General features: G+C 43.5%; 63 non-coding genes across 63 annotated transcripts; all 63 read right to left on the minus strand.

Annotated features, from left to right (window-relative positions):
- Positions 1-5: 5 nt before the first annotated feature.
- On the minus strand, positions 6-78 carry trnaf-gaa (transfer RNA phenylalanine (anticodon GAA)). The gene has a single exon. It is a non-coding gene; the product is annotated as a tRNA-Phe (tRNA).
- A 499-nt stretch (positions 79-577) lies between these two features.
- Positions 578-649, minus strand: trnaq-uug (transfer RNA glutamine (anticodon UUG)). Its single transcript has one exon. It is a non-coding gene; the product is annotated as a tRNA-Gln (tRNA).
- A 100-nt stretch (positions 650-749) lies between these two features.
- On the minus strand, positions 750-822 carry trnaf-gaa (transfer RNA phenylalanine (anticodon GAA)). Its single transcript has one exon. It is a non-coding gene; the product is annotated as a tRNA-Phe (tRNA).
- Positions 823-1,320: 498 nt separating this feature from the next.
- Positions 1,321-1,392, minus strand: trnaq-cug (transfer RNA glutamine (anticodon CUG)). The gene has a single exon. It is a non-coding gene; the product is annotated as a tRNA-Gln (tRNA).
- Positions 1,393-1,492: 100 nt separating this feature from the next.
- On the minus strand, positions 1,493-1,565 carry trnaf-gaa (transfer RNA phenylalanine (anticodon GAA)). Its single transcript has one exon. It is a non-coding gene; the product is annotated as a tRNA-Phe (tRNA).
- Positions 1,566-2,063: 498 nt separating this feature from the next.
- trnaq-cug (transfer RNA glutamine (anticodon CUG)) lies at positions 2,064-2,135 on the minus strand. Its single transcript has one exon. It is a non-coding gene; the product is annotated as a tRNA-Gln (tRNA).
- A 672-nt stretch (positions 2,136-2,807) lies between these two features.
- trnaq-cug (transfer RNA glutamine (anticodon CUG)) lies at positions 2,808-2,879 on the minus strand. Its single transcript has one exon. It is a non-coding gene; the product is annotated as a tRNA-Gln (tRNA).
- A 100-nt stretch (positions 2,880-2,979) lies between these two features.
- On the minus strand, positions 2,980-3,052 carry trnaf-gaa (transfer RNA phenylalanine (anticodon GAA)). The gene has a single exon. It is a non-coding gene; the product is annotated as a tRNA-Phe (tRNA).
- A 498-nt stretch (positions 3,053-3,550) lies between these two features.
- Positions 3,551-3,622, minus strand: trnaq-cug (transfer RNA glutamine (anticodon CUG)). Its single transcript has one exon. It is a non-coding gene; the product is annotated as a tRNA-Gln (tRNA).
- Positions 3,623-3,722: 100 nt separating this feature from the next.
- trnaf-gaa (transfer RNA phenylalanine (anticodon GAA)) lies at positions 3,723-3,795 on the minus strand. Its single transcript has one exon. It is a non-coding gene; the product is annotated as a tRNA-Phe (tRNA).
- A 499-nt stretch (positions 3,796-4,294) lies between these two features.
- Positions 4,295-4,366, minus strand: trnaq-cug (transfer RNA glutamine (anticodon CUG)). Its single transcript has one exon. It is a non-coding gene; the product is annotated as a tRNA-Gln (tRNA).
- A 100-nt stretch (positions 4,367-4,466) lies between these two features.
- Positions 4,467-4,539, minus strand: trnaf-gaa (transfer RNA phenylalanine (anticodon GAA)). The gene has a single exon. It is a non-coding gene; the product is annotated as a tRNA-Phe (tRNA).
- A 499-nt stretch (positions 4,540-5,038) lies between these two features.
- trnaq-uug (transfer RNA glutamine (anticodon UUG)) lies at positions 5,039-5,110 on the minus strand. The gene has a single exon. It is a non-coding gene; the product is annotated as a tRNA-Gln (tRNA).
- Positions 5,111-5,210: 100 nt separating this feature from the next.
- On the minus strand, positions 5,211-5,283 carry trnaf-gaa (transfer RNA phenylalanine (anticodon GAA)). The gene has a single exon. It is a non-coding gene; the product is annotated as a tRNA-Phe (tRNA).
- Positions 5,284-5,781: 498 nt separating this feature from the next.
- On the minus strand, positions 5,782-5,853 carry trnaq-cug (transfer RNA glutamine (anticodon CUG)). Its single transcript has one exon. It is a non-coding gene; the product is annotated as a tRNA-Gln (tRNA).
- A 100-nt stretch (positions 5,854-5,953) lies between these two features.
- trnaf-gaa (transfer RNA phenylalanine (anticodon GAA)) lies at positions 5,954-6,026 on the minus strand. The gene has a single exon. It is a non-coding gene; the product is annotated as a tRNA-Phe (tRNA).
- Positions 6,027-6,524: 498 nt separating this feature from the next.
- On the minus strand, positions 6,525-6,596 carry trnaq-cug (transfer RNA glutamine (anticodon CUG)). The gene has a single exon. It is a non-coding gene; the product is annotated as a tRNA-Gln (tRNA).
- Positions 6,597-6,696: 100 nt separating this feature from the next.
- On the minus strand, positions 6,697-6,769 carry trnaf-gaa (transfer RNA phenylalanine (anticodon GAA)). The gene has a single exon. It is a non-coding gene; the product is annotated as a tRNA-Phe (tRNA).
- A 499-nt stretch (positions 6,770-7,268) lies between these two features.
- trnaq-uug (transfer RNA glutamine (anticodon UUG)) lies at positions 7,269-7,340 on the minus strand. The gene has a single exon. It is a non-coding gene; the product is annotated as a tRNA-Gln (tRNA).
- Positions 7,341-7,440: 100 nt separating this feature from the next.
- Positions 7,441-7,513, minus strand: trnaf-gaa (transfer RNA phenylalanine (anticodon GAA)). The gene has a single exon. It is a non-coding gene; the product is annotated as a tRNA-Phe (tRNA).
- Positions 7,514-8,012: 499 nt separating this feature from the next.
- Positions 8,013-8,084, minus strand: trnaq-cug (transfer RNA glutamine (anticodon CUG)). The gene has a single exon. It is a non-coding gene; the product is annotated as a tRNA-Gln (tRNA).
- Positions 8,085-8,184: 100 nt separating this feature from the next.
- Positions 8,185-8,257, minus strand: trnaf-gaa (transfer RNA phenylalanine (anticodon GAA)). Its single transcript has one exon. It is a non-coding gene; the product is annotated as a tRNA-Phe (tRNA).
- A 499-nt stretch (positions 8,258-8,756) lies between these two features.
- trnaq-uug (transfer RNA glutamine (anticodon UUG)) lies at positions 8,757-8,828 on the minus strand. The gene has a single exon. It is a non-coding gene; the product is annotated as a tRNA-Gln (tRNA).
- A 100-nt stretch (positions 8,829-8,928) lies between these two features.
- Positions 8,929-9,001, minus strand: trnaf-gaa (transfer RNA phenylalanine (anticodon GAA)). The gene has a single exon. It is a non-coding gene; the product is annotated as a tRNA-Phe (tRNA).
- Positions 9,002-9,500: 499 nt separating this feature from the next.
- trnaq-uug (transfer RNA glutamine (anticodon UUG)) lies at positions 9,501-9,572 on the minus strand. The gene has a single exon. It is a non-coding gene; the product is annotated as a tRNA-Gln (tRNA).
- Positions 9,573-9,672: 100 nt separating this feature from the next.
- On the minus strand, positions 9,673-9,745 carry trnaf-gaa (transfer RNA phenylalanine (anticodon GAA)). Its single transcript has one exon. It is a non-coding gene; the product is annotated as a tRNA-Phe (tRNA).
- Positions 9,746-10,244: 499 nt separating this feature from the next.
- trnaq-cug (transfer RNA glutamine (anticodon CUG)) lies at positions 10,245-10,316 on the minus strand. Its single transcript has one exon. It is a non-coding gene; the product is annotated as a tRNA-Gln (tRNA).
- A 100-nt stretch (positions 10,317-10,416) lies between these two features.
- trnaf-gaa (transfer RNA phenylalanine (anticodon GAA)) lies at positions 10,417-10,489 on the minus strand. Its single transcript has one exon. It is a non-coding gene; the product is annotated as a tRNA-Phe (tRNA).
- Positions 10,490-10,988: 499 nt separating this feature from the next.
- Positions 10,989-11,060, minus strand: trnaq-uug (transfer RNA glutamine (anticodon UUG)). The gene has a single exon. It is a non-coding gene; the product is annotated as a tRNA-Gln (tRNA).
- A 100-nt stretch (positions 11,061-11,160) lies between these two features.
- trnaf-gaa (transfer RNA phenylalanine (anticodon GAA)) lies at positions 11,161-11,233 on the minus strand. The gene has a single exon. It is a non-coding gene; the product is annotated as a tRNA-Phe (tRNA).
- Positions 11,234-11,731: 498 nt separating this feature from the next.
- On the minus strand, positions 11,732-11,803 carry trnaq-cug (transfer RNA glutamine (anticodon CUG)). The gene has a single exon. It is a non-coding gene; the product is annotated as a tRNA-Gln (tRNA).
- A 100-nt stretch (positions 11,804-11,903) lies between these two features.
- Positions 11,904-11,976, minus strand: trnaf-gaa (transfer RNA phenylalanine (anticodon GAA)). Its single transcript has one exon. It is a non-coding gene; the product is annotated as a tRNA-Phe (tRNA).
- Positions 11,977-12,474: 498 nt separating this feature from the next.
- On the minus strand, positions 12,475-12,546 carry trnaq-cug (transfer RNA glutamine (anticodon CUG)). Its single transcript has one exon. It is a non-coding gene; the product is annotated as a tRNA-Gln (tRNA).
- Positions 12,547-13,218: 672 nt separating this feature from the next.
- Positions 13,219-13,290, minus strand: trnaq-cug (transfer RNA glutamine (anticodon CUG)). Its single transcript has one exon. It is a non-coding gene; the product is annotated as a tRNA-Gln (tRNA).
- Positions 13,291-13,390: 100 nt separating this feature from the next.
- Positions 13,391-13,463, minus strand: trnaf-gaa (transfer RNA phenylalanine (anticodon GAA)). Its single transcript has one exon. It is a non-coding gene; the product is annotated as a tRNA-Phe (tRNA).
- Positions 13,464-13,962: 499 nt separating this feature from the next.
- On the minus strand, positions 13,963-14,034 carry trnaq-cug (transfer RNA glutamine (anticodon CUG)). Its single transcript has one exon. It is a non-coding gene; the product is annotated as a tRNA-Gln (tRNA).
- Positions 14,035-14,134: 100 nt separating this feature from the next.
- On the minus strand, positions 14,135-14,207 carry trnaf-gaa (transfer RNA phenylalanine (anticodon GAA)). Its single transcript has one exon. It is a non-coding gene; the product is annotated as a tRNA-Phe (tRNA).
- Positions 14,208-14,706: 499 nt separating this feature from the next.
- trnaq-cug (transfer RNA glutamine (anticodon CUG)) lies at positions 14,707-14,778 on the minus strand. Its single transcript has one exon. It is a non-coding gene; the product is annotated as a tRNA-Gln (tRNA).
- A 671-nt stretch (positions 14,779-15,449) lies between these two features.
- On the minus strand, positions 15,450-15,521 carry trnaq-cug (transfer RNA glutamine (anticodon CUG)). Its single transcript has one exon. It is a non-coding gene; the product is annotated as a tRNA-Gln (tRNA).
- Positions 15,522-16,193: 672 nt separating this feature from the next.
- On the minus strand, positions 16,194-16,265 carry trnaq-cug (transfer RNA glutamine (anticodon CUG)). Its single transcript has one exon. It is a non-coding gene; the product is annotated as a tRNA-Gln (tRNA).
- Positions 16,266-16,365: 100 nt separating this feature from the next.
- On the minus strand, positions 16,366-16,438 carry trnaf-gaa (transfer RNA phenylalanine (anticodon GAA)). Its single transcript has one exon. It is a non-coding gene; the product is annotated as a tRNA-Phe (tRNA).
- A 499-nt stretch (positions 16,439-16,937) lies between these two features.
- On the minus strand, positions 16,938-17,009 carry trnaq-uug (transfer RNA glutamine (anticodon UUG)). Its single transcript has one exon. It is a non-coding gene; the product is annotated as a tRNA-Gln (tRNA).
- Positions 17,010-17,109: 100 nt separating this feature from the next.
- trnaf-gaa (transfer RNA phenylalanine (anticodon GAA)) lies at positions 17,110-17,182 on the minus strand. The gene has a single exon. It is a non-coding gene; the product is annotated as a tRNA-Phe (tRNA).
- A 498-nt stretch (positions 17,183-17,680) lies between these two features.
- trnaq-cug (transfer RNA glutamine (anticodon CUG)) lies at positions 17,681-17,752 on the minus strand. The gene has a single exon. It is a non-coding gene; the product is annotated as a tRNA-Gln (tRNA).
- A 672-nt stretch (positions 17,753-18,424) lies between these two features.
- trnaq-cug (transfer RNA glutamine (anticodon CUG)) lies at positions 18,425-18,496 on the minus strand. Its single transcript has one exon. It is a non-coding gene; the product is annotated as a tRNA-Gln (tRNA).
- Positions 18,497-18,596: 100 nt separating this feature from the next.
- On the minus strand, positions 18,597-18,669 carry trnaf-gaa (transfer RNA phenylalanine (anticodon GAA)). Its single transcript has one exon. It is a non-coding gene; the product is annotated as a tRNA-Phe (tRNA).
- Positions 18,670-19,168: 499 nt separating this feature from the next.
- Positions 19,169-19,240, minus strand: trnaq-cug (transfer RNA glutamine (anticodon CUG)). Its single transcript has one exon. It is a non-coding gene; the product is annotated as a tRNA-Gln (tRNA).
- Positions 19,241-19,911: 671 nt separating this feature from the next.
- On the minus strand, positions 19,912-19,983 carry trnaq-cug (transfer RNA glutamine (anticodon CUG)). The gene has a single exon. It is a non-coding gene; the product is annotated as a tRNA-Gln (tRNA).
- A 100-nt stretch (positions 19,984-20,083) lies between these two features.
- trnaf-aaa (transfer RNA phenylalanine (anticodon AAA)) lies at positions 20,084-20,156 on the minus strand. The gene has a single exon. It is a non-coding gene; the product is annotated as a tRNA-Phe (tRNA).
- Positions 20,157-20,654: 498 nt separating this feature from the next.
- trnaq-cug (transfer RNA glutamine (anticodon CUG)) lies at positions 20,655-20,726 on the minus strand. The gene has a single exon. It is a non-coding gene; the product is annotated as a tRNA-Gln (tRNA).
- A 100-nt stretch (positions 20,727-20,826) lies between these two features.
- On the minus strand, positions 20,827-20,899 carry trnaf-gaa (transfer RNA phenylalanine (anticodon GAA)). Its single transcript has one exon. It is a non-coding gene; the product is annotated as a tRNA-Phe (tRNA).
- Positions 20,900-21,398: 499 nt separating this feature from the next.
- Positions 21,399-21,470, minus strand: trnaq-cug (transfer RNA glutamine (anticodon CUG)). Its single transcript has one exon. It is a non-coding gene; the product is annotated as a tRNA-Gln (tRNA).
- Positions 21,471-21,570: 100 nt separating this feature from the next.
- On the minus strand, positions 21,571-21,643 carry trnaf-gaa (transfer RNA phenylalanine (anticodon GAA)). The gene has a single exon. It is a non-coding gene; the product is annotated as a tRNA-Phe (tRNA).
- A 499-nt stretch (positions 21,644-22,142) lies between these two features.
- trnaq-uug (transfer RNA glutamine (anticodon UUG)) lies at positions 22,143-22,214 on the minus strand. Its single transcript has one exon. It is a non-coding gene; the product is annotated as a tRNA-Gln (tRNA).
- A 100-nt stretch (positions 22,215-22,314) lies between these two features.
- Positions 22,315-22,387, minus strand: trnaf-gaa (transfer RNA phenylalanine (anticodon GAA)). The gene has a single exon. It is a non-coding gene; the product is annotated as a tRNA-Phe (tRNA).
- A 498-nt stretch (positions 22,388-22,885) lies between these two features.
- Positions 22,886-22,957, minus strand: trnaq-cug (transfer RNA glutamine (anticodon CUG)). The gene has a single exon. It is a non-coding gene; the product is annotated as a tRNA-Gln (tRNA).
- Positions 22,958-23,057: 100 nt separating this feature from the next.
- On the minus strand, positions 23,058-23,130 carry trnaf-gaa (transfer RNA phenylalanine (anticodon GAA)). The gene has a single exon. It is a non-coding gene; the product is annotated as a tRNA-Phe (tRNA).
- A 498-nt stretch (positions 23,131-23,628) lies between these two features.
- On the minus strand, positions 23,629-23,700 carry trnaq-cug (transfer RNA glutamine (anticodon CUG)). Its single transcript has one exon. It is a non-coding gene; the product is annotated as a tRNA-Gln (tRNA).
- A 100-nt stretch (positions 23,701-23,800) lies between these two features.
- trnaf-gaa (transfer RNA phenylalanine (anticodon GAA)) lies at positions 23,801-23,873 on the minus strand. The gene has a single exon. It is a non-coding gene; the product is annotated as a tRNA-Phe (tRNA).
- Positions 23,874-24,372: 499 nt separating this feature from the next.
- Positions 24,373-24,444, minus strand: trnaq-uug (transfer RNA glutamine (anticodon UUG)). The gene has a single exon. It is a non-coding gene; the product is annotated as a tRNA-Gln (tRNA).
- Positions 24,445-24,544: 100 nt separating this feature from the next.
- Positions 24,545-24,617, minus strand: trnaf-gaa (transfer RNA phenylalanine (anticodon GAA)). The gene has a single exon. It is a non-coding gene; the product is annotated as a tRNA-Phe (tRNA).
- Positions 24,618-25,116: 499 nt separating this feature from the next.
- On the minus strand, positions 25,117-25,188 carry trnaq-cug (transfer RNA glutamine (anticodon CUG)). The gene has a single exon. It is a non-coding gene; the product is annotated as a tRNA-Gln (tRNA).
- Positions 25,189-25,288: 100 nt separating this feature from the next.
- Positions 25,289-25,361, minus strand: trnaf-gaa (transfer RNA phenylalanine (anticodon GAA)). The gene has a single exon. It is a non-coding gene; the product is annotated as a tRNA-Phe (tRNA).
- Positions 25,362-25,454: the final 93 nt, after the last annotated feature.

Consider the following 25,454-nt stretch of genomic DNA (forward strand, 5'->3'; position numbering starts at 1 on the left):
TGTTCTGCCAAAACCCGGGATCGAACCAGGGACCTTTAGATCTTCAGTCTAACGCTCTCCCAACTGAGCTATTTCGGCAGCACAAAGAAGAAACCTCACGCTGCATCACCTGTCTGTCCATGTTCAGTTAAGCTAGCAAACTCCAACAAAAACCTTGCAACAACTTAATGTGTCTTTCTTGGGTGACAAGCTATGTGGAAGGCTATGCTTTGCCTTTGAAAAAGGATAACTTTCTCCCCGTCGGGAAATCTAACCCCGGGCTTCCGTGTGACAGGCGGAGATTCTGTCCACTATACTAACGAGGAGCACAGAACGCTTCTGTGTACTCCAAAAAAACGTGATTTACTGAACCACTTGTTTGGCTTCACCACTCTCTGCAAGAGTTTCGTCTTTGAAACAGAGCATTTTCCCTACCACACAGTGACGGTACAGGATCTAGAGTTCTTTTACAAGGCTTCATTTGAGGCAGTGTTCATGAAAAACGATGGATGTATTTCACCACTCTACAGACTCTTTAGGTAGGCGATGTGTTATTTTGCCCTGTTTTCTCAAATTAATTGTATTTTGAAGGAAAACAAGGTTCCACCGAGATTTGAACTCGGATCACTGGATTCAAAGTCCAGAGTGCTAACCATTACACCATGGAACCCACGTCAAAAGCTTACCTTGAAGATTTCTTATAAACTTATCATGTCAACAGCTGATTAGAAACACATCGTCAACAAGCACAAAGAAGACCCTCAGTGTTCTGCCGAAACCCGGGATCGAACCAGGGACCTTTAGATCTTCAGTCTAACGCTCTCCCAACTGAGCTATTTCGGCAGCACAAAGAAGAAACCTCACACTGCATCACCTGTCTGTCCATGTTCAGTTAAGCTAGCAAGCTCCAACAAAATCCTTGCAACAACTTAATGTGTCTTTCTTGGGTAGAAAGCTATGTGGAAGGCTATGCTTTGCCTTTGAAAAAGAAAAACTTTCTCCCCGTCGGGGAATCGAACCCCGGTCTTCCGCGTGACAGGCGGAGATACTGTCCACTATACTAACGAGGAGCACAGAACGATACTGTGTACTCCAAAAAACGTGATTTACTAAACCACTTGTTAGGTTTCACCACTCTCTGCAGTGGTTTCGTCTTTGAAACAGAGCATTTTCCTTACCACACAGTAACGGCACAGGATCTAGAGTTCTTTTACAAGGCTTCATTTGAGGCAGTGTTCATGAAAAACCATGGATGTATTTCAGCACTCTACAGAATCTTTAGGTAGGCGATGTGTTATTTTGCCCTGTTTTCTCAAATTAATTGTATTTTGAAGGAAAACAAGGTTCCACCGAGATTTGAACTCGGATCACTGGATTCAGAGTCCAGAGTGCTAACCATTACACCATGGAACCCACATCCAAAGCTTACCTTGAAGATTTCTTATAAACTTATCATGTCAATAGCTGATTAGAAACACAACGTCAACAAGCACAAAGAACACCCTCAGTGTTCTGCCGAAACCCGGGATCGAACCAGGGACCTTTAGATCTTCAGTCTAACGCTCTCCCAACTGAGCTATTTCGGCAGCACACAGAGGAAACCTCACGCTGTATCACCTGTCTGTCCATGTTCAGTTAAGCTAGCAAACTCCAACAAAAACCTTGCAACAACTTAATGTGTCTTTCTTGGGTGACAAGCTATGTGGAAGGCTATGCTTTGCCTTTGAAAAAGAATAACTTTCTCCACGTCGGGGAATCGAACCCCGGTCATCCGCGTGACAGGTGGAGATACTGTCCACTATACTAACGAGGAGCACAGAACGATACTGTGTACTCCAAAAAACGTGATTTACTAAACCACTTGTTAGGTTTCACCACTCTCTGCAGTGGTTTCGTCTTTGAAACAGAGCATTTTCCTTACCACACAGTGACGGCACAGGATCTAGAGTTCTTTTACAAGGCTTCATTTGAGGCAGTGTTCATGAAAAACGATGGATGTATTTCAACACTCTACAGAATCTTTAGGTAGGCGATGTGTTATTTTGCCCTGTTTTCTCAAATTAACTGTATTTTGAAGGAAAACAAGGTTCCACCGAGATTTGAACTCAGATCGCTGGATTCAGAGTCCAGAGTGCTAACCATTACACCATGGAACCCACGTCGAAAACTTACCTTGAAGATTTCTTATAAACTTATCATGTCAATAGCTGATTAGAAGCACAACGTCAACAAGCACAAAGAACACCCTCAGTGTTCTGCCGAAACCCGGGATCGAACCAGGGACCTTTAGATCTTCAGTCTAACACTCTCCCAACTGAGCTATTTCGCCAGCACACAGAGGAAACCTCACGCTGCATCACCTGTCTGTCCATGTTCAGTTAAGCTAGCAAGCTCCAACAAAAACCTTGCAACAACTTAATGTGTCTTTCTTGGGTGACAAGCTATGTGGAAGGCTATGCTTTGCCTTTGAAAAAGGATAACTTTCTCCCCGTCGGGAAATCTAACCCCGGGCTTCCGCGTGAAAGGCGGAGATTCTGTCCACTATACTAACGAGGAGCACAGAACGCTTCTGTGTACTCCAAAAAAACGTGATTTACTGAACCACTTGTTTGGCTTCACCACTCTCTGCAAGAGTTTCGTCTTTGAAACAGAGCATTTTCCCTACCACACAGTGACGGTACAGGATCTAGAGTTCTTTTACAAGGCTTCATTTGAGGCAGTGTTCATGAAAAACGATGGATGTATTTCACCACTCTACAGACTCTTTAGGTAGGCGATGTGTTATTTTGCCCTGTTTTCTCAAATTAATTGTATTTTGAAGGAAAACAAGGTTCCACCGAGATTTGAACTCGGATCTCTGGATTCAGAGTCCAGAGTGCTAACCATTACACCATGGAACCCACATTGAAAGCTTACCTTGAAGATTTCTTATAAACTTATCATGTCAAAAGCTGATTAGAAACACATCGTCAACAAGCACAAAGAAGACCCTCAGTGTTCTGCCAAAACCCGGGATCGAACCAGGGACCTTTAGATCTTCAGTCTAACGCTCTCCCAACTGAGCTATTTCGGCAGCACAAAGAAGAAACCTCACGCTGCATCACCTGTCTGTCCATGTTCAGTTAAGCTAGCAAGCTCCAACAAAATCCTTGCAACAACTTAATGTGTCTTTCTTGGGTAGAAAGCTATGTGGAAGGCTATGCTTTGCCTTTGAAAAAGAAAAACTTTCTCCCCGTCGGGGAATCGAACCCCGGTCTTCCGCGTGACAGGCGGAGATACTGTCCACTATACTAACGAGGAGCACAGAACGATACTGTGTACTCCAAAAAACGTGATTTACTAAACCACTTGTTAGGTTTCACCACTCTCTGCAGTGGTTTCGTCTTTGAAACAGAGCATTTTCCTTACCACACAGTAACGGCACAGGATCTAGAGTTCTTTTACAAGGCTTCATTTGAGGCAGTGTTCATGAAAAACCATGGATGTATTTCAACACTCTACAGAATCTTTAGGTAGGCGATGTGTTATTTTGCCCTGTTTTCTCAAATTAATTGTATTTTGAAGGAAAACAAGGTTCCACCGAGATTTGAACTCGGATCACTGGATTCAGGGTCCAGAGTGCTAACCATTACACCATGGAACCCACGTCAAAAGCTTACCTTGAAGATTTCTTATAAACTTATCTTGTCAAAAGCTGATTAGAAACACATCGTCAACAAGCACAAAGAAGACCCTCAGTGTTCTGCCAAAACCCGGGATCGAACCAGGGACCTTTAGATCTTCAGTCTAACGCTCTCCCAACTGAGCTATTTCGGCAGCACAAAGAAGAAACCTCACGCTGCATCACCTGTCTGTCCATGTTCAGTTAAGCTAGCAAACTCCAACAAAAACCTTGCAACAACTTAATGTGTCTTTCTTGGGTGACAAGCTATGTGGAAGGCTATGCTTTGCCTTTGAAAAAGGATAACTTTCTCCCCGTCGGGAAATCTAACCCCGGGCTTCCGTGTGACAGGCGGAGATTCTGTCCACTATACTAACGAGGAGCATAGAACACTTCTGTGTACTCCAAAAAAACGTGATTTACTGAACCACTTGTTTGGCTTCACCACTCTCTGCAAGAGTTTCGTCTTTGAAACAGAGCATTTTCCCTACCACACAGTGACGGTACAGGATCTAGAGTTCTTTTACAAGGCTTCATTTGAGGCAGTGTTCATGAAAAACAATGGATGTATTTCACCACTCTACAGACTCTTTAGGTAGGTGATGTGTTATTTTGCCCTGTTTTCTCAAATTAATTGTATTTTGAAGGAAAACAAGGTTCCACCGAGATTTGAACTCGGATCGCTGGATTCAGAGTCCAGAGTGCTAACCATTACACCATGGAACCCACGTCAAAAGCTTACCTTGAAGATTTCTTATAAACTAACCATGTCAATAGCTGATTAGAAACACGACGTCAACAAGCACAAAGAACACCCTCAGTGTTCTGCCGAAACCCGGGATCGAACCAGGGACCTTTAGATCTTCAGTCTAACGCTCTCCCAACTGAGCTATTTCGGCAGCACACAGAGGAAACCTCACGCTGCATAACCTGTCTGTCCATGTTCAGTTAAGCTAGCAAACTCCAACAAAAACCTTGCAACAACTTAATGTGTCTTTCTTGGGTGACAAGCTATGTGGAAGGCTATGCTTTGCCTTTGAAAAAGGATAACTTTCTCCCCGTCGGGAAATCTAACCCCGGGCTTCCGCGTGACAGGCGGAGATTCTGTCCACTATACTAACGAGGAGCACAGAACGCTTCTGTGTACTCCAAAAAAACGTGATTTACTGAACCACTTGTTTGGCTTCACCACTCTCTGCAAGAGTTTCGTCTTTGAAACAGAGCATTTTCCCTACCACACAGTGACGGTACAGGATCTAGAGTTCTTTTACAAGGCTTCATTTGAGGCAGTGTTCATGAAAAACGATGGATGTATTTCACCACTCTACAGACTCTTTAGGTAGGCGATGTGTTATTTTGCCCTGTTTTCTCAAATTAATTGTATTTTGAAGGAAAACAAGGTTCCACCGAGATTTGAACTCGGATCACTGGATTCAAAGTCCAGAGTGCTAACCATTACACCATGGAACCCACGTCAAAAGCTTACCTTGAAGATTTCTTATAAACTTATCATGTCAAAAACTGATTAGAAACACATCGTCAACAAGCACAAAGAAGACCCTCAGTGTTCTGCCGAAACCCGGGATCGAACCAGGGACCTTTAGATCTTCAGTCTAACGCTCTCCCAACTGAGCTATTTCGGCAGCACAAAGAAGAAACCTCACGCTGCATCACCTGTCTGTCCATGTTCAGTTAAGCTAGCAAGCTCCAACAAAATCCTTGCAACAACTTAATGTGTCTTTCTTCGGTAGAAAGCTATGTGGAAGGCTATGCTTTGCCTTTGAAAAAGAAAAACTTTCTCCCCGTCGGGGAATCGAACCCCGGTCTTCCGCGTGACAGGCGGAGATACTGTCCACTATACTAACGAGGAGCACAGAACGATACTGTGTACTCCAAAAAACGTGATTTACTAAACCACTTGTTAGGTTTCACCACTCTCTGCAGTGGTTTCGTCTTTGAAACAGAGCATTTTCCTTACCACACAGTAACGGCACAGGATCTAGAGTTCTTTTACAAGGCTTCATTTGAGGCAGTGTTCATGAAAAACCATGGATGTATTTCAACACTCTACAGAATCTTTAGGTAGGCGATGTGTTATTTTGCCCTGTTTTCTCAAATTAATTGTATTTTGAAGGAAAACAAGGTTCCACCGAGATTTGAACTGGGATCACTGGATTCAGAGTCCAGAGTGCTAACCATTACACCATGGAACCCACATCGAAAGCTTACCTTGAAGATTTCTTATAAACTTATCATGTCAATAGCTGATTAGAAACACAACGTCAACAAGCACAAAGAACACCCTCAGTGTTCTGCCGAAACCCGGGATCGAACCAGGGACCTTTAGATCTTCAGTCTAACGCTCTCCCAACTGAGCTATTTCAGCAGCACAAAGAAGAAACCTCACGCTGCATCACCTGTCTGTCCATGTTCAGTTAAGCTAGCAAACTCCAACAAAAACCTTGCAACAACTTAATGTGTCTTTCTTGGGTGACAAGCTATGTGGAAGGCTATGCTTTGCCTTTGAAAAAGAATAACTTTCTCCACGTCGGGGAATCGAACCCCGGTCTTCCGCGTGACAGGTGGAGATACTGTCCACTATACTAACGAGGAGCACAGAACGATACTGTGTACTCCAAAAAACGTGATTTACTAAACCACTTGTTAGGTTTCACCACTCTCTGCAGTGGTTTCGTCTTTGAAACAGAGCATTTTCCTTACCACACAGTGACGGCACAGGATCTAGAGTTCTTTTACAAGGCTTCATTTGAGGCAGTGTTCATGAAAAACGATGGATGTATTTCAACACTCTACAGAATCTTTAGGTAGGCGATGTGTTATTTTGCCCTGTTTTCTCAAATTAACTGTATTTTGAAGGAAAACAAGGTTCCACCGAGATTTGAACTCAGATCGCTGGATTCAGAGTCCAGAGTGCTAACCATTACACCATGGAACCCACGTCGAAAGCTTACCTTGAAGATTTCTTATAAACTTATCATGTCAATAGCTGATTAGAAGCACAACGTCAACAAGCACAAAGAACACCCTCAGTGTTCTGCCGAAACCCGGGATCGAACCAGGGACCTTTAGATCTTCAGTCTAACACTCTCCCAACTGAGCTATTTCGGCAGCACAAAGAAGAAACCTCACGCTGCATCACCTGTCTGTCCATGTTCAGTTAAGCTAGCAAACTCCAACAAAAACCTTGCAACAACTTAATGTGTCTTTCTTGGGTGACAAGCTATGTGGAAGGCTATGCTTTGCCTTTGAAAAAGGATAACTTTCTCCCCGTCGGGAAATCTAACCCCGGGCTTCCGTGTGACAGGCGGAGATTCTGTCCACTATACTAACGAGGAGCACAGAACGCTTCTGTGTACTCCAAAAAAATGTGATTTACTGAACCACTTGTTTGGCTTCACCACTCTCTGCAAGAGTTTCGTCTTTGAAACAGAGCATTTTCCCTACCACACAGTGACGGTACAGGATCTAGAGTTCTTTTACAAGGCTTCATTTGAGGCAGTGTTCATGAAAAACGATGGATGTATTTCACCACTCTACAGACTCTTTAGGTAGGCGATGTGTTATTTTGCCCTGTTTTCTCAAATTAATTGTATTTTGAAGGAAAACAAGGTTCCACCGAGATTTGAACTCGGATCACTGGATTCAAAGTCCAGAGTGCTAACCATTACACCATGGAACCCACGTCAAAAGCTTACCTTGAAGATTTCTTATAAACTTATCATGTCAATAGCTGATTAGAAACACAACGTCAACAAGCACAAAGAACACCCTCAGTGTTCTGCCGAAACCCGGGATCGAACCAGGGACCTTTAGATCTTCAGTCTAACGCTCTCCCAACTGAGCTATTTCGGCAGCACAAAGAAGAAACCTCACGCTGCATCACCTGTCTGTCCATGTTCAGTTAAGCTAGCAAGCTCCAACAAAATCCTTGCAACAACTTAATGTGTCTTTCTTGGGTAGAAAGCTATGTGGAAGGCTATGCTTTGCCTTTGAAAAAGAATAACTTTCTCCCCGTCGGGGAAACGAACCCCAGTCTTCCGCGTGACAGGCGGAGATACTGTCCACTATACTAACGAGGAGCACAGAACACTTCTGTGTACTCCAAAAAAACGTGATTTACTGAACCACTTGTTTGGCTTCACCACTCTCTGCAAGAGTTTCGTCTTTGAAACAGAGCATTTTCCCTACCACACAGTGACGGTACAGGATCTAGAGTTCTTTTACAAGGCTTCATTTGAGGCAGTGTTCATGAAAAACAATGGATGTATTTCACCACTCTACAGACTCTTTAGGTAGGTGATGTGTTATTTTGCCCTGTTTTCTCAAATTAATTGTATTTTGAAGGAAAACAAGGTTCCACCGAGATTTGAACTCGGATCGCTGGATTCAGAGTCCAGAGTGCTAACCATTACACCATGGAACCCACGTCAAAAGCTTACCTTGAAGATTTCTTATAAACTTATCATGTCAATAGCTGATTAGAAACACGACGTCAACAAGCACAAAGAACACCCTCAGTGTTCTGCCGAAACCCGGGATCGAACCAGGGACCTTTAGATCTTCAGTCTAACGCTCTCCCAACTGAGCTATTTCGGCAGCAGACAGAGGGAACCTCACGCTGCATAACCTGTCTGTCCATGTTCAGTTAAGCTAGCAAACTCCAACAAAAACCTTGCAACAACTTAATGTGTCTTTCTTGGGTGACAAGCTATGTGGAAGGCTATGCTTTGCCTTTGAAAAAGGATAACTTTCTACCCGTCGGGAAATCTAACCCCGGGCTTCCGCGTGACAGGCGGAGATTCTGTCCACTATACTAACGAGGAGCACAGAACGATACTGTGTACTCCAAAAAAACGTGATTTACTAAACCACTTGTTAGGTTTCACCACTCTCTGCAAGAGTTTCGTCTTTGAAACAGAGCGTTTTCCCTACCACACAGTGACGGTACAGGATCTAGAGTTCTTTTACAAGGCTTCATTTGAGGCAGTGTTCATGAAAAACGATGGATGTATTTCACCACTCTACAGACTCTTTAGGTAGGCGATGTGTTATTTTGCCCTGTTTTCTCAAATTAATTGTATTTTGAAGGAAAACAAGGTTCCACCGAGATTTGAACTCGGATCACTGGATTCAAAGTCCAGAGTGCTAACCATTACACCATGGAACCCACGTCAAAAGCTTACCTTGAAGATTTCTTATAAACTTATCATGTCAAAAACTGATTAGAAACACATCGTCAACAAGCACAAAGAAGACCCTCAGTGTTCTGCCGAAACCCGGGATCGAACCAGGGACCTTTAGATCTTCAGTCTAACGCTCTCCCAACTGAGCTATTTCGGCAGCACAAAGAAGAAACCTCACGCTGCATCACCTGTCTGTCCATGTTCAGTTAAGCTAGCAAACTCCAACAAAAACCTTGCAACAACTTAATGTGTCTTTCTTGGGTAGAAAGCTATGTGGAAGGCTATGCTTTGCCTTTGAAAAAGGATAACTTTCTCCCCGTCGGGAAATCTAACCCCGGGCTTCCGTGTGACAGGCGGAGATTCTGTCCACTATACTAACGAGGAGCACAGAACGCTTCTGTGTACTCCAAAAAAACGTGATTTACTGAACCACTTGTTTGGCTTCACCACTCTCTGCAAGAGTTTCGTCTTTGAAACAGAGCATTTTCCCTACCACACAGTGACGGTACAGGATCTAGAGTTCTTTTACAAGGCTTCATTTGAGGCAGTGTTCATGAAAAACCATGGATGTATTTCAACACTCTACAGACTCTTTAGGTAGGCGATGTGTTATTTTGCCCTGTTTTCTCAAATTAATTGTATTTTGAAGGAAAACAAGGTTCCACCGAGATTTGAACTCGGATCACTGGATTCAAAGTCCAGAGTGCTAACCATTACACCATGGAACCCACGTCAAAAGCTTACCTTGAAGATTTCTTATAAACTTATCATGTCAAAAGCTGATTAGAAACACATCGTCAACAAGCACAAAGAAGACCCTCAGTGTTCTGCCGAAACCCGGGATCGAACCAGGGACCTTTAGATCTTCAGTCTAACGCTCTCCCAACTGAGCTATTTCGGCAGCACAAAGAAGAAACCTCACGCTGCATCACCTGTCTGTCCATGTTCAGTTAAGCTAGCAAGCTCCAACAAAATCCTTGCAACAACTTAATGTGTCTTTCTTGGGTAGAAAGCTATGTGGAAGGCTATGCTTTGCCTTTGAAAAAGAATAACTTTCTCCCCGTCGGGGAAACGAACCCCAGTCTTCCGCGTGACAGGCAGAGATACTGTCCACTATACTAACGAGGAGCACAGAACACTTCTGTGTACTCCAAAAAAACGTGATTTACTGAACCACTTGTTTGGCTTCACCACTCTCTGCAAGAGTTTCGTCTTTGAAACAGAGCATTTTCCCTACCACACAGTGACGGTACAGGATCTAGAGTTCTTTTACAAGGCTTCATTTGAGGCAGTGTTCATGAAAAACAATGGATGTATTTCACCACTCTACAGACTCTTTAGGTAGGTGATGTGTTATTTTGCCCTGTTTTCTCAAATTAATTGTATTTTGAAGGAAAACAAGGTTCCACCGAGATTTGAACTCGGATCGCTGGATTCAGAGTCCAGAGTGCTAACCATTACACCATGGAACCCACGTCAAAAGCTTACCTTGAAGATTTCTTATAAACTTATCATGTCAATAGCTGATTAGAAACACGACGTCAACAAGCACAAAGAACACCCTCAGTGTTCTGCCGAAACCCGGGATCGAACCAGGGACCTTTAGATCTTCAGTCTAACGCTCTCCCAACTGAGCTATTTCGGCAGCACACAGAGGAAACCTCACGCTGCATAACCTGTCTGTCCATGTTCAGTTAAGCTAGCAAACTCCAACAAAAACCTTGCAACAACTTAATGTGTCTTTCTTGGGTGACAAGCTATGTGGAAGGCTATGCTTTGCCTTTGAAAAAGGATAACTTTCTCCCCGTCGGGAAATCTAACCCCGGGCTTCCGCGTGACAGGCAGAGATTCTGTCCACTATACTAACGAGGAGCACAGAACGCTTCTGTGTACTCCAAAAAAACGTGATTTACTGAACCACTTGTTTGGCTTCACCACTCTCTGCAAGAGTTTCGTCTTTGAAACAGAGCATTTTCCCTACCACACAGTGACGGTACAGGATCTAGAGTTCTTTTACAAGGCTTCATTTGAGGCAGTGTTCATGAAAAACGATGGATGTATTTCACCACTCTACAGACTCTTTAGGTAGGCGATGTGTTATTTTGCCCTGTTTTCTCAAATTAATTGTATTTTGAAGGAAAACAAGGTTCCACCGAGATTTGAACTCGGATCACTGGATTCAAAGTCCAGAGTGCTAACCATTACACCATGGAACCCACGTCAAAAGCTTACCTTGAAGATTTCTTATAAACTTATCATGTCAAAAACTGATTAGAAACACATCGTCAACAAGCACAAAGAAGACCCTCAGTGTTCTGCCGAAACCCGGGATCGAACCAGGGACCTTTAGATCTTCAGTCTAACGCTCTCCCAACTGAGCTATTTCGGCAGCACAAAGAAGAAACCTCACGCTGCATCACCTGTCTGTCCATGTTCAGTTAAGCTAGCAAGCTCCAACAAAATCCTTGCTACAACTTAATGTGTCTTTCTTGGGTAGAAAGCTATGTGGAAGGCTATGCTTTGCCTTTGAAAAAGAAAAACTTTCTCCCCGTCGGGGAATCGAACCCCGGTCTTCCGCGTGACAGGCGGAGATACTGTCCACTATACTAACGAGGAGCACAGAACGATACTGTGTACTCCAAAAAACGTGATTTACTAAACCACTTGTTAGGTTTCACCACTCTCTGCAGTGGTTTCGTCTTTGAAACAGAGCATTTTCCTTACCACACAGTAACGGCACAGGATCTAGAGTTCTTTTACAAGGCTTCATTTGAGGCAGTGTTCATGAAAAACCATGGATGTATTTCAACACTCTACAGAATCTTTAGGTAGGCGATGTGTTATTTTGCCCTGTTTTCTCAAATTAATTGTATTTTGAAGGAAAACAAGGTTCCACCGAGATTTGAACTCGGATCACTGGATTCAGAGTCCAGAGTGCTAACCATTACACCATGGAACCCACATCGAAAGCTTACCTTGAAGATTTCTTATAAACTTATCATGTCAATAGCTGATTAGAAACACAACGTCAACAAGCACAAAGAACACCCTCAGTGTTCTGCCGAAACCCGGGATCGAACCAGGGACCTTTAGATCTTCAGTCTAACGCTCTCCCAACTGAGCTATTTCGGCAGCACACAGAGGAAACCTCACGCTGTATCACCTGTCTGTCCATGTTCAGTTAAGCTAGCAAACTCCAACAAAAACCTTGCAACAACTTAATGTGTCTTTCTTGGGTGACAAGCTATGTGGAAGGCTATGCTTTGCCTTTGAAAAAGAATAACTTTCTCCACGTCGGGGAATCGAACCCCGGTCTTCCGCGTGACAGGTGTAGATACTGTCCACTATACTAACGAGGAGCACAGAACGATACTGTGTACTCCAAAAAACGTGATTTACTAAACCACTTGTTAGGTTTCACCACTCTCTGCAGTGGTTTCGTCTTTGAAACAGAGCATTTTCCTTACCACACAGTGACGGCACAGGATCTAGAGTTCTTTTACAAGGCTTCATTTGAGGCAGTGTTCATGAAAAACGATGGATGTATTTCAACACTCTACAGAATCTTTAGGTAGGCGATGTGTTATTTTGCCCTGTTTTCTCAAATTAACTGTATTTTGAAGGAAAACAAGGTTCCACCGAGATTTGAACTCAGATCGCTGGATTCAGAGTCCAGAGTGCTAACCATTACACCATGGAACCCACGTCGAAAGCTTACCTTGAAGATTTCTTATAAACTTATCATGTCAATAGCTGATTAGAAGCACAACGTCAACAAGCACAAAGTACACCCTCAGTGTTCTGCCGAAACCCGGGATCGAACCAGGGACCTTTAGATCTTCAGTCTAACACTCTCCCAACTGAGCTATTTCGCCAGCACACAGAGGAAACCTCACGCTGCATCACCTGTCTGTCCATGTTCAGTTAAGCTAGCAAGCTCCAACAAAAACCTTGCAACAACTTAATGTGTCTTTCTTGGGTGACAAGCTATGTGGAAGGCTATGCTTTGCCTTTGAAAAAGGATAACTTTCTCCCCGTCGGGAAATCTAACCCCGGGCTTCCGCGTGAAAGTCGGAGATTCTGTCCACTATACTAACGAGGAGCACAGAACGCTTCTGTGTACTCCAAAAAAACGTGATTTACTGAACCACTTGTTTGGCTTCACCACTCTCTGCAAGAGTTTCGTCTTTGAAACAGAGCATTTTCCCTACCACACAGTGACGGTACAGGATCTAGAGTTCTTTTACAAGGCTTCATTTGAGGCAGTGTTCATGAAAAACGATGGATGTATTTCACCACTCTACAGACTCTTTAGGTAGGCGATGTGTTATTTTGCCCTGTTTTCTCAAATTAATTGTATTTTGAAGGAAAACAAGGTTCCACCGAGATTTGAACTCGGATCACTGGATTCAGAGTCCAGAGTGCTAACCATTACACCATGGAACCCACATTGAAAGCTTACCTTGAAGATTTCTTATAAACTTATCATGTCAAAAGCTGATTAGAAACACAACATCAACAAGCACAAAGAAGACCCTCAGTGTTCTGCCGAAACCCGGGATCGAACCAGGGACCTTTAGATCTTCAGTCTAACGCTCTCCCAACTGAGCTATTTCGGCAGCACACAGAGGAAACCTCACGCTGTATCACCTGTCTGTCCATGTTCAGTTAAGCTAGCAAACTCCAACAAAAACCTTGCAACAACTTAATGTGTCTTTCTTGGGTGACAAGCTATGTGGAAGGCTATGCTTTGCCTTTGAAAAAGGATAACTTTCTCCCCGTCGGGAAATCTAACCCCGGGCTTCCGCGTGACAGGCGGAGATTCTGTCCACTATACTAACGAGGAGCACAGAACACTTCTGTGTACTCCAAAAAAACGTGATTTACTGAACCACTTGTTTGGCTTCACCACTCTCTGCAAGAGTTTCGTCTTTGAAACAGAGCATTTTCCCTACCACACAGTGACGGTACTGGATCTAGAGTTCTTTTACAAGGCTTCATTTGAGGCAGTGTTCATGAAAAACAATGGATGTATTTCACCACTCTACAGACTCTTTAGGTAGGTGATGTGTTATTTTGCCCTGTTTTCTCAAATTAATTGTATTTTGAAGGAAAACAAGGTTCCACCGAGATTTGAACTCGGATCGCTGGATTCAGAGTCCAGAGTGCTAACCATTACACCATGGAACCCACGTCAAAAGCTTACCTTGAAGATTTCTTATAAACTTATCATGTCAAAAGCTGATTAGAAACACATCGTCAACAAGCACAAAGAAGACCCTCAGTGTTCTGCCGAAACCCGGGATCGAACCAGGGACCTTTAGATCTTCAGTCTAACGCTCTCCCAACTGAGCTATTTCGGCAGCACACAGAGGAAACCTCACGCTGCATCACCTGTCTGTCCATGTTCAGTTAAGCTAGCAAGCTCCAACAAAATCCTTGCAACAACTTAATGTGTCTTTCTTGGGTGGAAAGCTATGTGGAAGGCTATGCTTTGCCTTTGAAAAATAATAACTTTCTCCCCATCGGGGAATCGAACCCCCGGTCTTCCACGTGACAGGCGGAGATACTGTCCACTATACTAACGAGGAGCACAGAACGGTACTGTGTACTCCAAAAAACGTGATTTACTAAACCACTTGTTAGGTTTCACCACTCTCTGCAGTGGTTTCGTCTTTGAAACAGAGCATTTTCCTTACCACACAGTGACGGCACAGGATCTAGAGTTCTTTTACAAGGCTTCATTTGAGGCAGTGTTCATGAAAAACGATGGATGTATTTCAACACTCTACAGAATCTTTAGGTAGGCGATGTGTTATTTTGCCCTGTTTTCTCAAATTAATTGTATTTTGAAGGAAAACAAGGTTCCACCGAGATTTGAACTCGGATCACTGGATTCAGAGTCCAGAGTGCTAACCATTACACCATGGAACCCACGTCAAAAGCTTACCTTGAAGATTTCTTATAAACTTATCATGTCAAAAGCTGATTAGAAACACATCGTCAACAAGCACAAAGAAGACCCTCAGTGTTCTGCCAAAACCCGGGATCGAACCAGGGACCTTTAGATCTTCAGTCTAACGCTCTCCCAACTGAGCTATTTCTGCAGCACAAAGAAGAAACCTCACGCTGCATCACCTGTCTGTCCATGTTCAGTTAAGCTAGCAAGCTCCAACAAAATCCTTGCAACAACTTAATGTGTCTTTCTTGGGTAGAAAGCTATGTGGAAGGCTATGCTTTGCCTTTGAAAAAGAATAACTTTCTCCCAGTCGGGGACTCGAACCCCGGTCTTCCGCGTGACAAGCGGAGATACTGTCCACTATACTAACGAGGAGCACAGAACGATACTGTGTACTCCAAAAAACGTGATTTACTAAACCACTTGTTAGGTTTCACCACTCTCTGCAGTGGTTTCGTCTTTGAAACAGAGCATTTCCCTTACCACACAGTGACGGCACAGGATCTAGAGTTCTTTTACAAGGCTTCATTTGAGGCAGTGTTCATGAAAAACGATGGATGTATTTCAACACTCTACAGAATCTTTAGGTAGGCGATGTGTTATTTTGCCCTGTTTTCTCAAATTAACTGTATTTTGAAGGAAAACAAGGTTCCACCGAGATTTGAACTCAGATCGCTGGATTCAGAGTCCAGAGTGCTAACCATTACACCATGGAACCCACGTCGAAAGCTTACCTTGAAGATTTCTTATAAACTTATCATGTCAATAGCTGATTAGAAACACAACATCAACAAGCACAAAGAACACCCTCAGTGTTCTGCCGAAACCCGGGATCGAACCAGGGACCTTTCGATCTTCAGTCTAACACTCTCCCAACTGAGCTCTTTCGCCAGCACACAGAGGAAACCTCACGCTGCATCACCTGTCTGTCCATGTTCAGTTAAGCTAGCAAACTCCAACAAAAACCTTGCAACAACTTAATGTGTCTTTCTTGGGTGACAAGCTATGTGGAAGGCTATGCTTTGCCTTTGAAAAAGAATAACTTTCTCCCCGTCGGGGAAACGAACCCCGGTCTTCCGCGTGACAGGTGGAGATACTGTCCACTATACTAACGAGGAGCACAGAACACTTCTGTGTACTCCAAAAAAACGTGATTTACTGAACCACTTGTTTGGCTTCACCACTCTCTGCAAGAGTTTCGTCTTTGAAACAGAGCATTTTCCCTACCACACAGTGACGGTACAGGATCTAGAATTCTTTTACAAGGCTTCATTTGAGGCAGTGTTCATGAAAAACAATGGATGTATTTCACCACTCTACAGACTCTTTAGGTAGGTGATGTGTTATTTTGCCCTGTTTTCTCAAATTAATTGTATTTTGAAGGAAAACAAGGTTCCACCGAGATTTGAACTCGGATCGCTGGATTCAGAGTCCAGAGTGCTAACCATTACACCATGGAACCCACGTCAAAAGCTTACCTTGAAGATTTCTTATAAACTTATCATGTCAATAGCTGATTAGAAACACGACGTCAACAAGCACAAAGAACACCCTCAGTGTTCTGCCGAAACCCGGGATCGAACCAGGGACCTTTAGATCTTCAGTCTAACGCTCTCCCAACTGAGCTATTTCGGCAGCACACAGAGGAAACCTCACGCTGCATAACCTGTCTGTCCATGTTCAGTTAAGCTAGCAAACTCCAACAAAAACCTTGCAACAACTTAATGTGTCTTTCTTGGGTGACAAGCTATGTGGAAGGCTATGCTTTGCCTTTGAAAAAGGATAACTTTCTCCCCGTCGGGAAATCTAACCCTGGGCTTCCGCGTGACAGGCGGAGATTCTGTCCACTATACTAACGAGGAGCACAGAACACTTCTGTGTACTCCAAAAAAACGTGATTTACTGAACCACTTGTTTGGCTTCACCACTCTCTGCAAGAGTTTCGTCTTTGAAACAGAGCATTTTCCCTACCACACAGTGACGGTACAGGATCTAGAGTTCTTTTACAAGGCTTCATTTGAGGCAGTGTTCATGAAAAACGATGGATGTATTTCACCACTCTACAGACTCTTTAGGTAGGCGATGTGTTATTTTGCCCTGTTTTCTCAAATTAATTGTATTTTGAAGGAAAACAAGGTTCCACCGAGATTTGAACTCGGATCACTGGATTCAAAGTCCAGAGTGCTAACCATTACACCATGGAACCCACGTCAAAAGCTTACCTTGAAGATTTCTTATAAACTTATCATGTCAAAAGCTGATTAGAAACACATCGTCAACAAGCACAAAGAAGACCCTCAGTGTTCTGCCGAAACCCGGGATCGAACCAGGGACCTTTAGATCTTCAGTCTAACGCTCTCCCAACTGAGCTATTTCGGCAGCACAAAGAAGAAACCTCACGCTGCATCACCTGTCTGTCCATGTTCAGTTAAGCTAGCAAGCTCCAACAAAATCCTTGCAACAACTTAATGTGTCTTTCTTGGGTAGAAAGCTATGTGGAAGGCTATGCTTTGCCTTTGAAAAAGAAAAACTTTCTCCCCGTCGGGGAATCGAACCCCGGTCTTCCGCGTGACAGGCGGAGATACTGTCCACTATACTAACGAGGAGCACAGAAGGATACTGTGTACTCCAAAAAACGTGATTTACTAAACCACTTGTTAGGTTTCACCACTCTCTGCAGTGGTTTCTTCTTTGAAACAGAGCATTTTCCTTACCACACAGTAACGGCACAGGATCTAGAGTTCTTTTACAAGGCTTCATTTGAGGCAGTGTTCATGAAAAACCATGGATGTATTTCAACACTCTACAGAATCTTTAGGTAGGCGATGTGTTATTTTGCCCTGTTTTCTCAAATTAATTGTATTTTGAAGGAAAACAAGGTTCCACCGAGATATGAACTCGGATCACTGGATTCAGAGTCCAGAGTGCTAACCATTACACCATGGAACCCACATCGAAAGCTTACCTTGAAGATTTCTTATAAACTTATCATGTCAATAGCTGATTAGAAACACAACGTCAACAAGCACAAAGAACACCCTCAGTGTTCTGCCGAAACCCGGGATCGAACCAGGGACCTTTAGATCTTCAGTCTAACACTCTCCCAACTGAGCTATTTCGCCAGCACACAGAGGAAACCTCACGCTGCATCACCTGTCTGTCCATGTTCAGTTAAGCTAGCAAGCTCCAACAAAAACCTTGCAACAACTTAATGTGTCTTTCTTGGGTGACAAGCTATGTGGAAGGCTATGCTTTGCCTTTGAAAAAGGATAACTTTCTCCCCGCCGGGAAATCTAACCCCGGGCTTCCGCGTGAAAGGCGGAGATTCTGTCCACTATACTAACGAGGAGCACAGAACGCTTCTGTGTACTCCAAAAAAACGTGATTTACTGAACCACTTGTTTGGCTTCACCACTCTCTGCAAGAGTTTCGTCTTTGAAACAGAGCATTTTCCCTACCACACAGTGACGGTACAGGATCTAGAGTTCTTTTACAAGGCTTCATTTGAGGCAGTGTTCATGAAAAACGATGGATGTATTTCACCACTCTACAGACTCTTTAGGTAGGCGATGTGTTATTTTGCCCTGTTTTCTCAAATTAATTGTATTTTGAAGGAAAACAAGGTTCCACCGAGATTTGAACTCGGATCACTGGATTCAGAGTCCAGAGTGCTAACCATTACACCATGGAACCCACGTCAAAAGCTTACCTTGAAGATTTCTTATAAACTTATCATGTCAAAAGCTGATTAGAAACACATCGTCAACAAGCACAAAGAAGACCCTCAGTGTTCTGCCGAAACCCGGGATCGAACCAGGGACCTTTAGATCTTCAGTCTAACGCTCTCCCAACTGAGCTATTTCGGCAGCACACAGAGGAAACCTCACGCTGCATCACCTGTCTGTCCATGTTCAGTTAAGCTAGCAAGCTCCAACAAAATCCTTGCAACAACTTAATGTGTCTTTCTTGGGTGGAAAGCTATGTGGAAGGCTATGCTTTGCCTTTGAAAAATAATAACTTTCTCCCCATTGGGGAATCGAACCCCCGGTCTTCCACGTGACAGGCGGAGATACTGTCCACTATACTAACGAGGAGCACAGAACGATACTGTGTACTCCAAAAAACGTGATTTACTAAACCACTTGTTAGGTTTCACCACTCTCTGCAAGAGTTTCGTCTTTGAAACAGAGCATTTTCCCTACCACACAGTGACGGTACAGGATCTAGAGTTCTTTTACAAGGCTTCATTTGAGGCAGTGTTCATGAAAAACAATGGATGTATTTCACCACTCTACAGACTCTTTAGGTAGGTGATGTGTGATTTTGCCCTGTTTTCTCAAATTAACTGTATTTTCAAGGAAAACAAGGTTCCACCGAGATTTGAACTCAGATCGCTGGATTCAGAGTTCAGAGTGCTAACCATTACACCATGGAACCCACGTCGAAAGCTTACCTTGAAGATTTCTTATAAACTTATCATGTCAATAGCTGATTAGAAACACAACGTCAACAAGCACAAAGAACACCCTCAGTGTTCTGCCGAAACCCGGGATCGAACCAGGGACCTTTAGATTTTCAGTCTAACACTCTCCCAACTGAGCTATTTCGCCAGCACACAGAGGAAACCTCACGCTGCATCACCTGTCTGTCCATGTTCAGTTAAGCTAGCAAGCTCCAACAAAATCCTTGCAACAACTTAATGTGTCTTTCTTGGGTAGAAAGCTATGTGGAAGGCTATGCTTTGCCTTTGAAAAAGAATAACTTTCTCCCCGTCGGGGAAACGAACCCCGGTCTTCCGCGTGACAGGCGGAGATACTGTCCACTATACTAACGAGAAGCACAGAACGATACTGTGTACTCCAAAAAACGTGATTTACTGAACCACTTGTTTGGCTTCACCACTCTCTGCAAGAGTTTCGTCTTTGAAACAGAGCATTTTCCCTACCACACAGTGACGGTACAGGATCCAGAGTTCTTTTACAAGGCTTCATTTGAGGCAGTGTTCATGAAAAACAATGGATGTATTTCACCACTCTACAGACTCTTTAGGTGGTTGATGTGTTATTTTGCCCTGTTTTCTCAAATTAACTGTATTTTGAAGGAAAACAAGGTTCCACCGAGATTTGAACTCGGATCGCTGGATTCAGAGTCCAGAGTGCTAACCATTACACCATGGAACCCACGTCAAAAGCTTACCTTGAAGATTTCTTATAAACTTATCATGTCAAAAGCTGGTTAGAAACACAACGTCAACAAGCACAAAGAAGACCCTCAGTGTTCTGCCGAAACCCGGGATCGAACCAGGGACCTTTAGATCTTTAGTCTAACGCTCTCCCAACTGAGCTATTTCGGCAGCACAAAGAAGAAACCTCACGCTGCATCACCTGTCTGTCCATGTTCAGTTAAGCTAGCAAGCTCCAACAAAATCCTTGCAACAACTTAATGTGTCTTTCTTGGGTAGAAAGCTATGTGGAAGGCTATGCTTTGCCTTTGAAAAAGAATAACTTTCTCCCAGTCGGGGAATCGAACCCCGGTCTTCCGCGTGACAAGCGGAGATACTGTCCACTATACTAACGAGGAGCACAGAACGATACTGTGTACTCCAAAAAACGTGATTTACTAAACCACTTGTTAGGTTTCACCACTCTCTGCAGTGGTTTCGTCTTTGAAACAGAGCATTTCCCTTACCACACAGTGACGGCACAGGATCTAGAGTTCTTTTACAAGGCTTCATTTGAGGCAGTGTTCATGAAAAACGATGGATGTATTTCAACACTCTACAGAATCTTTAGGTAGGCGATGTGTTATTTTGCCCTGTTTTCTCAAATTAACTGTATTTTGAAGGAAAACAAGGTTCTACCGAGATTTGAACTCAGATCGCTGGATTCAGAGTCCAGAGTGCTAACCATTACACCATGGAACCCACGTCAAAAGCTTACCTTGAAGATTTCTTATAAACTTATCATGTCAATAGCTGATTAGAAACACGACGTCAACAAGCACAAAGAACACCCTCAGTGTTCTGCCGCAACCCGGGATCGAACCAGGGACCTTTAGATCTTCAGTCTAACGCTCTCCCAACTGAGCTATTTCGGCAGCACACAGAGGAAACCTCACGCTGCATAACCTGTCTGTCCATGTTCAGTTAAGCTAGCAAACTCCAACAAAAACCTTGCAACAACTTAATGTGTCTTTCTTGGGTGACAAGCTATGTGGAAGGCTATGCTTTGCCTTTGAAAAAGGATAACTTTCTCCCCGTCGGGAAATCTAACCCCGGGCTTCCGCGTGACAGGCGGAGATTCTGTCCACTATACTAACGAGGAGCACAGAACGCTTCTGTGTACTCCAAAAAAACGTGATTTACTGAACCACTTGTTTGGCTTCACCACTCTCTGCAAGAGTTTCGTCTTTGAAACAGAGCATTTTCCCTACCACACAGTGACGGTACAGGATCTAGAGTTCTTTTACAAGGCTTCATTTGAGGCAGTGTTCATGAAAAACAATGGATGTATTTCACCACTCTACAGACTCTTTAGGTAGGTGATGTGTTATTTTGCCCTGTTTTCTCAAATTAATTGTATTTTGAAGGAAAACAAGGTTCCACCGAGATTTGAACTCGGATCGCTGGATTCAGAGTCCAGAGTGCTAACCATTACACCATGGAACCCACGTCAAAAGCTTACCTTGAAGATTTCTTATAAACTAACCATGTCAATAGCTGATTAGAAACACGACGTCAACAAGCACAAAGAACACCCTCAGTGTTCTGCCGAAACCCGGGATCGAACCAGGGACCTTTAGATCTTCAGTCTAACGCTCTCCCAACTGAGCTATTTCGGCAGCACACAGAGGAAACCTCACGCTGCATAACCTGTCTGTCCATGTTCAGTTAAGCTAGCAAACTCCAACAAAAACCTTGCAACAACTTAATGTGTCTTTCTTGGGTGACAAGCTATGTGGAAGGCTATGCTTTGCCTTTGAAAAAGGATAACTTTCTCCCCGTCGGGAAATCTAACCCCGGGCTTCCGCGTGACAGGCGGAGATTCTGTCCACTATACTAACGAGGAGCACAGAACGCTTCTGTGTACTCCAAAAAAACGTGATTTACTGAACCACTTGTTTGGCTTCACCACTCTCTGCAAGAGTTTCGTCTTTGAAACAGAGCATTTTCCCTACCACACAGTGACGGTACAGGATCTAGAGTTCTTTTACAAGGCTTCATTTGAGGCAGTGTTCATGAAAAACGATGGATGTATTTCACCACTCTACAGACTCTTTAGGTAGGCGATGTGTTATTTTGCCCTGTTTTCTCAAATTAATTGTATTTTGAAGGAAAACAAGGTTCCACCGAGATTTGAACTCGGATCACTGGATTCAAAGTCCAGAGTGCTAACCATTACACCATGGAACCCACGTCAAAAGCTTACCTTGAAGATTTCTTATAAACTTATCATGTCAAAAACTGATTAGAAACACATCGTCAACAAGCACAAAGAAGACCCTCAGTGTTCTGCCGAAACCCGGGATCGAACCAGGGACCTTTAGATCTTCAGTCTAACGCTCTCCCAACTGAGCTATTTCGGCAGCACAAAGAAGAAACCTCACGCTGCATCACCTGTCTGTCCATGTTCAGTTAAGCTAGCAAGCTCCAACAAAATCCTTGCAACAACTTAATGTGTCTTTCTTCGGTAGAAAGCTATGTGGAAGGCTATGCTTTGCCTTTGAAAAAGAAAAACTTTCTCCCCGTCGGGGAATCGAACCCCGGTCTTCCGCGTGACAGGCGGAGATACTGTCCACTATACTAACGAGGAGCACAGAACGATACTGTGTACTCCAAAAAACGTGATTTACTAAACCACTTGTTAGGTTTCACCACTCTCTGCAGTGGTTTCGTCTTTGAAACAGAGCATTTTCCTTACCACACAGTAACGGCACAGGATCTAGAGTTCTTTTACAAGGCTTCATTTGAGGCAGTGTTCATGAAAAACCATGGATGTATTTCAACACTCTACAGAATCTTTAGGTAGGCGATGTGTTATTTTGCCCTGTTTTCTCAAATTAATTGTATTTTGAAGGAAAACAAGGTTCCACCGAGATTTGAACTGGGATCACTGGATTCAGAGTCCAGAGTGCTAACCATTACACCATGGAACCCACATCGAAAGCTTACCTTGAAGATTTCTTATAAACTTATCATGTCAATAGCTGATTAGAAACACAGCGTCAACAAGCACAAAGAACACCCTCAGTGTTCTGCCGAAACCCGGGATCGAACCAGGGACCTTTAGATCTTCAGTCTAACGCTCTCCCAACTGAGCTATTTCAGCAGCACAAAGAAGAAACCTCACGCTGCATCACCTGTCTGTCCATGTTCAGTTAAGCTAGCAAACTCCAACAAAAACCTTGCAACAACTTAATGTGTCTTTCTTGGGTGACAAGCTATGTGGAAGGCTATGCTTTGCCTTTGAAAAAGAATAACTTTCTCCACGTCGGGGAATCGAACCCCGGTCTTCCGCGTGACAGGTGGAGATACTGTCCACTATACTAACGAGGAGCACAGAACGATACTGTGTACTCCAAAAAACGTGATTTACTAAACCACTTGTTAGGTTTCACCACTCTCTGCAGTGGTTTCGTCTTTGAAACAGAGCATTTTCCTTACCACACAGTGACGGCACAGGATCTAGAGTTCTTTTACAAGGCTTCATTTGAGGCAGTGTTCATGAAAAACGATGGATGTATTTCAACACTCTACAGAATCTTTAGGTAGGCGATGTGTTATTTTGCCCTGTTTTCTCAAATTAACTGTATTTTGAAGGAAAACAAGGTTCCACCGAGATTTGAACTCAGATCGCTGGATTCAGAGTCCAGAGTGCTAACCATTACACCATGGAACCCACGTCGAAAGCTTACCTTGAAGATTTCTTATAAACTTATCATGTCAATAGCTGATTAGAAGCACAACGTCAACAAGCACAAAGAACACCCTCAGTGTTCTGCCGAAACCCGGGATCGAACCAGGGACCTTTAGATCTTCAGTCTAACACTCTCCCAACTGAGCTATTTCGGCAGCACAAAGAAGAAACCTCACGCTGCATCACCTGTCTGTCCATGTTCAGTTAAGCTAGCAAACTCCAACAAAAACCTTGCAACAACTTAATGTGTCTTTCTTGGGTGACAAGCTATGTGGAAGGCTATGCTTTGCCTTTGAAAAAGGATAACTTTCTCCCCGTCGGGAAATCTAACCCCGGGCTTCCGTGTGACAGGCGGAGATTCTGTCCACTATACTAACGAGGAGCACAGAACGCTTCTGTGTACTCCAAAAAAATGTGATTTACTGAACCACTTGTTTGGCTTCACCACTCTCTGCAAGAGTTTCGTCTTTGAAACAGAGCATTTTCCCTACCACACAGTGACGGTACAGGATCTAGAGTTCTTTTACAAGGCTTCATTTGAGGCAGTGTTCATGAAAAACGATGGATGTATTTCACCACTCTACAGACTCTTTAGGTAGGCGATGTGTTATTTTGCCCTGTTTTCTCAAATTAATTGTATTTTGAAGGAAAACAAGGTTCCACCGAGATTTGAACTCGGATCACTGGATTCAAAGTCCAGAGTGCTAACCATTACACCATGGAACCCACGTCAAAAGCTTACCTTGAAGATTTCTTATAAACTTATCATGTCAATAGCTGATTAGAAACACAACGTCAACAAGCACAAAGAACACCCTCAGTGTTCTGCCGAAACCCGGGATCGAACCAGGGACCTTTAGATCTTCAGTCTAACGCTCTCCCAACTGAGCTATTTCGGCAGCACAAAGAAGAAACCTCACGCTGCATCACCTGTCTGTCCATGTTCAGTTAAGCTAGCAAGCTCCAACAAAATCCTTGCAACAACTTAATGTGTCTTTCTTGGGTAGAAAGCTATGTGGAAGGCTATGCTTTGCCTTTGAAAAAGAATAACTTTCTCCCCGTCGGGGAAACGAACCCCAGTCTTCCGCGTGACAGGCGGAGATACTGTCCACTATACTAACGAGGAGCACAGAACACTTCTGTGTACTCCAAAAAAACGTGATTTACTGAACCACTTGTTTGGCTTCACCACTCTCTGCAAGAGTTTCGTCTTTGAAACAGAGCATTTTCCCTACCACACAGTGACGGTACAGGATCTAGAGTTCTTTTACAAGGCTTCATTTGAGGCAGTGTTCATGAAAAACAATGGATGTATTTCACCACTCTACAGACTCTTTAGGTAGGTGATGTGTTATTTTGCCCTGTTTTCTCAAATTAATTGTATTTTGAAGGAAAACAAGGTTCCACCGAGATTTGAACTCGGATCGCTGGATTCAGAGTCCAGAGTGCTAACCATTACACCATGGAACCCACGTCAAAAGCTTACCTTGAAGATTTCTTATAAACTTATCATGTCAATAGCTGATTAGAAACACGACGTCAACAAGCACAAAGAACACCCTCAGTGTTCTGCCGAAACCCGGGATCGAACCAGGGACCTTTAGATCTTCAGTCTAACGCTCTCCCAACTGAGCTATTTCGGCAGCAGACAGAGGGAACCTCACGCTGCATAACCTGTCTGTCCATGTTCAGTTAAGCTAGCAAACTCCAACAAAAACCTTGCAACAACTTAATGT

The sequence above is a fragment of the Astyanax mexicanus genome, chromosome 8 (assembly GCF_023375975.1).
Source record: "Astyanax mexicanus isolate ESR-SI-001 chromosome 8, AstMex3_surface, whole genome shotgun sequence".
Classification (NCBI taxonomy): Eukaryota; Metazoa; Chordata; class Actinopteri; order Characiformes; family Acestrorhamphidae; genus Astyanax; species Astyanax mexicanus.